Source organism: Phalaenopsis equestris, unplaced genomic scaffold (assembly GCF_001263595.1).
Source record: "Phalaenopsis equestris unplaced genomic scaffold, ASM126359v1 Scaffold000202, whole genome shotgun sequence".
In the NCBI taxonomy this organism is placed as follows: Eukaryota; Viridiplantae; Streptophyta; class Magnoliopsida; order Asparagales; family Orchidaceae; genus Phalaenopsis; species Phalaenopsis equestris.
The window spans coordinates 3,934,466-3,943,406 of record NW_018164644.1 but is presented as its reverse complement, the minus strand read 5'-3'; positions in this window follow the sequence as shown (position 1 = coordinate 3,943,406).

Genomic DNA, 8,941 nt, shown 5'->3' with positions numbered 1-8,941 from the left:
TGCGTCTTAACCTATGTTCAATTATCCTCTCCCATAACTTTAAAGTATGACACATCAACTTAATTCCTCTATAATTTGCACACTCTTGTGCATCCCTTTTATTCTTAAAAATGGGACCAAAATACTCTTCCTCCACTCCTCAGACATTTTTTTAGTTTTTAAAATAATATTAAAGAGTTTAGTAAGCTAAGAAACTTCGAAATCTCCCAAATATTTCAACACTTCAATTGGGATATCATTAAGTCCTACAGACTTTCCACCCTTGGATTTAGATTTATGCTCGTATTTATAAATGATTTGTCACTAAATGCCTGTGTTTACATGCTTAATCCAAAAAGTGATGTATTTGAAATATTTAAGAAAATGAAGATCCACATTAAGAATAAAATAAGAAAAAACATCAAAAGTTGGAGGATTAATAATGGATTGTATTCATGTTCTTTTGAATTTAAGATGTACTGCTTGACATAAGCTACTGTGGAGTAAACCTTAGTAGAAATAATGAATAGGCCACTCTTGGAGATGGCCAAATGTATGCTTTTTAACGCTAATACAAGCTAGATTATTGACTAAGTTCTATTCATATTGTATATTATTTGGTAAATAGATATTTGCCTGCTGTTACTGTGTTAAGGTTGCCCAAAACAATAGAATTTATTACTTCCGACGGGCCTAAAAGGTAGATTAGAGCTTCTGATAATTTTAATAATGAGAATACCTATTGTTCTCATATGTTAGCTTATTGCTTTGAATGTAGAAAAGTATACTAGTGATCAAGAGCCATCCACTTTTGAGAAATTTTTCACTGGAGGATAATCAAAATAGTCAATTGCAGTTATGGTAGAGGAGTAAGGTTTTGCAAAAGAATGAAACTTGAGATTTGCTTCAACTCCCTATAGACAAAAATTGTTGGTTGCAAATGTATGTTTAAGCACAAAAAAGGAAACTAATGTAAAGATAATGTTAGATACAAATCTCAATTAGTTGCAATGCTACAATCAACAAAGTTGTGGACTTCAAGAAAGTTTTGGAACCAGTTATTATAATAGCTCTACTCGTACTTTGTATATAACATAGATATACTTATGCTCTTGTATGTTTATAAATTGACTGCAGTTGGTCAATATCACATATTAATATGAGGAAAGCTAATCTGGGCACAACATTTAAAATGAAAGATTTTCGTGTTGCTAAGAAGATTTTTGGGATGAAGATAGTTAGGAATAGAATAGAAAAAAAATATAAGTTTATTTCTAATGTAATATCGATAGGTTGAGGATGTATTAAATAGTTACAAAGCTCTCACTTTTTCATTTGCCATTTTTTTTTTGTTGGCAGCTTTTTATTCTTAATCACTAGAAGAGAAGTATATCATGCTAGTGTAGTTGGAAGTATTATGTGTTGTAGTGCAACATATTTGGATATTTCATATTTGATACAATAACAACTACAACAACAAGCCTTTATCCCAGTATGCGGGGTTGGCTACATGAATCATTTTTTTTCATTGGGTCCTATTGAGTGTCATTTTTTTTTCATTTAATTCTAATATATTAAGATTATTTTTTATATAATATGTTCAAGTCTTTTTAGGTCTACCTTTCTTAATATAAGTTGAACCTAAAACATATACTTTCCTAACCGGATCATCAGACGGTCGACGTTTAATATGAGCAAACCATCTAAGACGACTCTAGATAATACAATCCTTTATCCCACTAAGAGGTCGGCTACATGAATCCTTTTTTTCCAATATGTCCTGTTGAGTGTCATATTTTCATTTAATTCTAATAAAGTAAAATCATTTTTTATACAATATGCACAAGTCTTTCTAGGTCTATCTCTGTCTTTCTTAACATAAGTTGAATCTAAAACATCTACTCTCCTAATCGAATCATTAGATGATCGACATTTAATATGACCAAACCATCTGAGACGACTCTCTCTAATTATGTCCGCCACTGGAGCTACGCCAACCCTATCACGGATATATTCATTTCCCATTTGATATGAAGAGGAGTTATGGGAATGTCACGGGAAATCTATCACAATTTTTATTTGGGAAATTTTTATACATGCCACTAATTTTCATGTATTTACATATCTAACACCTAAAGTTTAATGTTTACATTCATAAAATGAGTAAAGTGCCAAGCTAATCTCCGACTATTTACATGAGGTCGTTTTAGCCCCAGAGCTTATAAAAGTATTGAAATAGTCTCTCTGGCTATTTTAAAATTGGGGTTGAAATAGTCCCCATAAAAGACTATTAGACCTTAATTTTAAAATATTTGGGGACTATTTTGACACTTAAATAAACCTAGGACTAAAAAGGCCCTCATTTAAACAACCATGACTATTTTTGTGACTTCACTACTTATAACTTATTGGTTTCGTAAACTTATATTTGAAAAGGTGCACTTAAAAATATAATGATGGTATTTTTGATATATATATATATATATATATAGTAGATCGTTATATATATATATATATATATGTATGCAGCTAGTTGGAGTCAATTCAACTTTCTCTAGTGAAAAATCGATGGGAATTTTTAGCTATGTTCAATATTTTAGAATTTAGTAAAATATGATAATATAATTGTAATTATAAACAATTTTGTGATGTATTTGCTGTTTAGTACTAGTTTAAAAAATGGTTTTTCTAATGCTTTATCAATTTTGAAAATTTGAATCTTATTTCATGTGTACCCTCTCAAAGAACAATCATCCTTTTGTATGCGACTCAACCTTCAAAACTAATGATACATCATTACATGTTAAATTATACTTGCACCTTGTCAAAGTAATGCTGAAATATGAATGGAACAAGTTTTACTTATGATTTCAACAAGATTTGAGCCAGATGTAAACATAGCCTAAACAAATTTCGAGCAAGATTTTAGCCAAATCTGAATATGATTTGAATGACATGTGAAGAATATTCAAATTCAAGTCAGATTTATACCATGGTTTTGACCTCTTATGCATGCCAGTGCAGGCCTTATTGGCTTTAATTGAGTAAATAACAATGTTTATATCACTCTCTACTTGCCATTAATTTATCATTCAATAAATAAAGTTGGATTCCGATTAAATAACATCATTCTAGAGCCAATTTTTTAAAGAATAAAAGTAATAATGCGCTTTGCCATTTTGCTTCCTTGATATTCAATTAAATTTTTTTTTGAAGATTATTTGATTAGAGATGAAGTCAATACACCATCAATGTCACAAAATATAATTTGTCATGACATGTTAGAAGAACACACCCAAGGTATAGAGCATTAAGAGAGAGAAGTAGAGGATGAGAGGTACAATAGGGAAGAGTAAAGAGAGCGTAACATTTATTCAAATCATAGATCCCATATTTATAGCATAAATCACAGCATTATAAAAGTACATATTAATCCCCTCATTATTGACTTTTCAGAGGGATTTTTTAGTAATTACAAAGTTATTCGCATTTAATAAGATTCGGGGGATGATTCAATCGATAAGAGTTCGCTGATCATTCGGTGAGCCTCGAATCGATCAATATTTAATCCAAAAGGATGCTTCCAGTTGATCTTCTTGAGGGTTAGTCACCGCTCTGCTAGAGATCTCCTGGCACGTTCCGTCAATCGTCTGAACAAGTCGCCACCCGCCATCGTCTAACTCGAAACTGTTGTCAACAAGTACGTTTTTCAGAGGGATTTTTTAGTAATTACAAAGTTATTCACATTTAATAAGATTCGGGGGATGATTCGATCAATAAGAGTTCGCTGATCATTCGATGAGTCTCGAATGATCAGTCATTTCTTCCTCCTGAGTCGTTCATCTATCTTGAAATTTGTGCTGATAAAATATTATTCATGATAGTTTTTCGTAATAATCAAGCTATATTTTCTTCTAATTCTATATAATTTAAACTCACGGTTATTTTATTGATCTAAGATATAAAAACCTTATAAAAGCAAAGTTTTATCCATTTGCTTCACAAATCAAAACAGCTTATAAAATATCATCAAGTATTCAAATATTTGATTGTTAGCATTTTACAATATTAATGCTTTAACAATATAATAATTTTTAATTAAATTAGAGCCATTTATTTTAAAATTTGATGATCCAATTGATGATCAAATGAAATGAAAAGAGTTATAAAAATTTTAATAGCTTATTTTAATGATATTAAGGGTCTGTTTGGTCAGCTGCAACTTATCCAACTTATGCTGATAAGCAGCTAAGCAGCTTATCCTGATAATCTGCTAATGACCAGCTGATTCAGATAAGTTGATTGGTTGTTTGGTTTGTGCGTTTGGAAAACAGCTGATTCTGGATAAATGACCAATTTACTCCTGTTCTGGATAAACAGTTTAGCTGTTTGATTTGTGCGTTTTGTAAATAGCTGATTTGCAGATTTTTTTTTGTTAAATGAACAATTTGGCACGTAAAATTGATATTGTTCTCCAAAAAGCTGCAATATCTACCCTTATAGTAGCAATTGTTTCATAAAGTTATTTTGATTAATATAGCACCCTCACAACATTTTAGCAAAGCAAAATAACTAAAATTCTAGAAAACTTCCCTGACAAAATAATTGTCATTCCATGGAGCCAAACATATATGCATTTATAGTTCTTAAAAACAACATAAAAGGAATTTTTTTTGATCCACTACTTTTAGTTCTTAAAAACAAAGTATAATTGCATCATGTACATACATACCACATAATTCTTATGAATTTACATACCTCATACCTAACTTTTGATTTTTATATATCAAACTTTCAAAATTTTTACATCACATCAAAAGTATCATTATGATTAGCTTATTAAAAGTTAACGGATGCTCAGAAAATGTCAACAACAGAAAAAGAAAAATTCAATATTAGCTCAGTAAAAATATCTAGCACACTCAAGGATAGAAGAGATAAGAGACGACAAAAGTTTTACATATTAACGGATGCTCAGAAAATGTCAACAACAGAAAAATAAAAATTCAATATTAGCTCAGTAAAAATATTTAGCACACTCAAGGATAGAAGGGATAAGAGACAACAAAAGTTTTACATAAAAACTCAAGGAGAGAAACCACAGGGCCTAGCTTAATCATAGTAAATCTATATACATTTCGAGTTACAGGGAACTATAGGAAATGAAGATGGACTTTTGAATGAGTCACAATAACTAAGCTACAAGAACCTCTACAAGTGGTCAATGATGATTGTTGGCAGTTGTAGGTTTCACGTTTTTCTTCAAGAGTGTGAACTCTTAACTTCTCCTCTTTCATATTGAATACGATCTCATAATTATAAAGTATTGGGTGGACGTTTTGATAATTTTAACTAAAATCCCAAATAGTCTAGTCCGTGTTGATTCATTTAATCATATATCACTCTTTTAGTATTTAAGTTCCTTAATGATTTTAAAGTTGAATGATCTTAAGTTCTATGGATTTCTCTCATTGAGATGATTGATTTACTTATAAATATGTTAAAATTGGTGATCATTTAACAATTTAATTAATACTTCAATGTTCCTAATCATACATCAAATGCTTGATCTGAGCTCATTTGAGCTTGGATTGAATCGCTTTAAGTAATGTTAGGTTCGTGTTGTTGAGATCTTCAATTTAGTTGCAAATTTGCTAAAGTATGAGACTGAATGATCTCGATTTTAACTCGAAAATTTTTTTATCCAACATGGGACGAGGTTCTTGCATGATAGTGTAGATTAACAAGTGACATATCAAAATTGAAACACACTTTCTTAATGATTAGATAGAATTATAGGATGGTTACATACATACCACTCATTCTTAGTGTATTTCATATCTAACACTAAAAAAATTTAATGTTGCATACATACCACCCAATTCTTCTTAATTCATCAATCCCACTGCTCTTTACTTTTGCCTTTAATGTAGAATGTTGAAGCACGTGGCAGCGGGAGGAGAAAGGTTGAAAGAGGAGAAAGGAGCATCAGAGTTATTTGTGTGTCAACGATTCTGTGTGACCAGAGGAGGAGAAATATGAAAAATTTTTTGTACGCCGCTGTTGCTCGAATATTGAGACAATCTAACTACTCAGATCAAAGGCCAGTATTCGTAAGATCGACTGGCTAAAGAACTGAAAGCTGACTGATAACCAAGCGACCACAGTTCTAAATTGCCCGACCAAGAGCAGACAATCTCTAATGACCAAACAAATGTCAAGTACCCCTAACAATCTCACAAGTATCAACATAATGCTCTCAAACAACTTTTCAAGAAAAAATCTCCAAAAATCACTGGTAAATATTGAGTCAAGCAAGTCGGTCAACCACCCTAAAGTCAGTCAACTACCACTTTAAAGGCTGATTGACTTCGTAGAGCGAAGGCCGACTGGTATTTATATGAAATAGCTGACCGACACCAACTTGATCGGCCAACCCGAGGACCTGCCAACCTGAATGTCCAGTTTATACAAAAAGATGCCAGAATAAATTATAATAATGAAAAGACACAACAAAAGCCAATAATGTCACTTAACCTTCCGATTAAAGCATGGGCATATATGTAATTTTTTTTTTGTTTATGATCTCCTTTCTTCTATAAATAGGGGCTTGTTACATGTAAAAAGGGTCTTCGATTCTTCTCTCTAAACTCATACTTTGTAAGGAGATCTCTCTCATCTTCTCTTTTATAACTCTTCAGTTATAAGATATAAAATGGGTCACAGAGCTTGAGAATACCCAGTTCACCCTTACAAGGCAAGTTCATGTGTGTTATTTTATTTCTTTTTCCCTCTTTCTATTTCTCCTTACAGGTTTCTACCGCTCTGATTTCTTAGGCATGCCTAACAGAATAAATATGGATGCACCATCCTAAAAGATGCGATGAGCACAGAGCATTAAAACAACGAGAAGGGAAATGACATGCTAATAAGGAGAAATGGATCTCAAAGACTTTTTCAAGGAGCATGATAGGGAGTTCATGTATATATGGCCTAAAAACATCATTTCTGTTGTCTTCCTAGAGGCTTTGGCTAAGATTTGAGTATCTATAAATGGATGTCTGACCCCCTTATTAGCGTATTACTCGGCCTGTTGCGGGCGGCGACACTATGTTCTAATATTATGATAAATTTCTTTTACGAATTCCCAAGTCCAATTGACACTTGGAGAATTTGGATCCAAAAAACTGCCCGACCAATGAACCAAAGAGGTCTGGCTTGTTGAATGTTCCCCAACTCTCCCTTGATTAAAAATTCTCGGTCTCTGGGCTCGAATCGAATAAAACCCAGGAGATGATTCCCTACGAAGTAGCTACAAGTTTCATGAAGGGTAAGATGCAAATCACCCAAACAGCGAGTCTCAGCAAGTACCCTCATGGAGGTAATAACGAGATTCGCCTAAAACCCTATAAAATGTGAGATCCGACAAGGTGTTGATCATGGTGAGTAATTTAGACCTTGATAAGTACAAGCAAAAACTGAATGATTTGTGACAAAAAGTGAAGGGAACAAACAACAATGCTACAGACGTCCAATCAATGTCCCAAAAACAGAATCAACCCACAATGCTAATCATTAAAAAAGTTGTCTCAGAGCTTAACATCGATTTCACCTAGAGGAGGTTCTCTCCCCATCAGCGAGTCTTGATTGTTACCCCCGTGAAAACAGTGACATGATCCATTTAAGTCCTAATGAAAGGTGTGAGTTGACCTAGGGACAATTTTGACTAAAATAAAATGAGACATGCAGTGTAAGACTTGTGCCGAATTGCAAAAACTCAAAACGATATGATCTTTCATATGTTTGAATTATTCAACGAATACATACTCATTACCAAATAATTTTCACAAAGAAATACCAAAGATAAAAGTTGAAGGTATGAAAAGTGACTGAATGATCTCATTCCATTACAAAAATAAATATACAAAATTTTCATTTTTAAAATACATTCTTGTTAGATTGTGTGCTAGGCTAAGACTAGGGTGTTGGGTAGTATTTTCAATGCTCTAACTATTGTTATTTACTGGTTTGATTGCTCTAGATAAACATCACTTTTGTGTCTTTTTGGTGTGCTAGAATGTTTGATATGCATGATAGCATATTAGAACATTATTCTACAGGTAGTCGTGTCTATATATATGCATACACAAGAGTGCCATTAAGGAGGAGCATGTGATGATTTCTACTAACATTTTGCTTGTAGGTGACATTTAGTTTCCTCAATAAGAAGACACGACTCATTATATGTTACATGTCTGTTGACTTTCCCACTAACATTGTTTTCATGCAAGTCGAGTCATTTTTTTCTCTTTTTCATCAATACTTTTAAAGTCTTAGGATAGTCTTGTATTAGAAATAAGGTATGAACATGCGTTTCGGGGTGCCATGCGAATAGAACCATGTGACGGGAACTAGAATCAGTAGACTCGTGTCCTGTACTTTAATTCTAAATATCATTTATGTATAGAATTAGAACCTGACATGTACTTATACGGTGCCTGACTGCATTTTGTTGGGATATATTTTCAACCCAATGACACCAATCTTTCATTATTTTTGGCTTGTTTACTATCTTTCTTGCATGTTTGCATGCTTAAAATATTTTCTCTTATTTATTTCTCCTTAATATGGGATGCTAAAAAAATTATGACTAGGCTTATTAAGAACATTAAAATTATATTTTTTTACTCAATATCCTAATAATAAAAGATTAAGATGATCAAATTTTAACATATCATAGCTCTCACCTAAGTCATCCAAATAGGCCACCACATTATAACTTGAATAGATAACTGCATCAATCTGCATGCCCCGAGGAGAAGCCCCCGCACTTTAATGCTCCCCAAATATATATTCAGACCTAGGTGGTTATCTATTGCGCTTAGGTCCTTAAAATGCTCCCCGACTGATACGAGGTGTAAGTTCTTTTGTCGAGAGTGTTCCCAACTTTGTAGTTGAACTC